Genomic DNA, 607 nt, shown 5'->3' on the forward strand with positions numbered 1-607 from the left:
CACAGCCACTGACACTGCCTTGCACATAGTTGCTGCCTATGGTGCTCAAGCACCCCATTATGCCTTTGTTGGATCAGGTAGATGCTTTCTTTTAACTGGCCTTCCAATAACTGCTTACAAGCAACTAATATTCTCCACAGAGCTAAGCAGCACCATGGAGTCTCTGGCCACTTTCAACATCCCTAGTTTTTGTTCCACCCCACCCCACCCCACCCCCAGGCAGAACATGACCTAGGGGAATTCTTCCCTAGCCAACTGCAGTTCCTTTACAACCCCTCATGTTGTTTTGTGTTAGCAACATACAGGTTGCTTACAGATATTTAAATACCCCCCCAACCCCCCCGCCACTTACCTTCAGTCTGGCTGCATCTGGCTGACTGGGGCCCTGCCCACACAGTGTGGGGCAGGCTGACAGCCCCAGCAGCCCCACCTGAGCCCTTCTGCCCCTCTGCTGTCCTGTGCTACCTGGGGGGCAATGCCAGGAGGCCCTGGAGCCCCCCCACCCCTGCTTCTAAGGTAAGCAAAGGTGCTTTTTCCCCATTTTTTTCTGTTTTTTTTTTTAAGTGATGGTACCTGGGGTTGTGGGGGTAAGTTGTGGGGGGTGAGG

The sequence above is a fragment of the Gavialis gangeticus genome, unplaced genomic scaffold (genome assembly GCF_001723915.1).
Source record: "Gavialis gangeticus isolate Ggan-Ray unplaced genomic scaffold, GavGan_comp1, whole genome shotgun sequence".
Lineage (NCBI taxonomy): Eukaryota > Metazoa > Chordata > Crocodylia > Gavialidae > Gavialis > Gavialis gangeticus.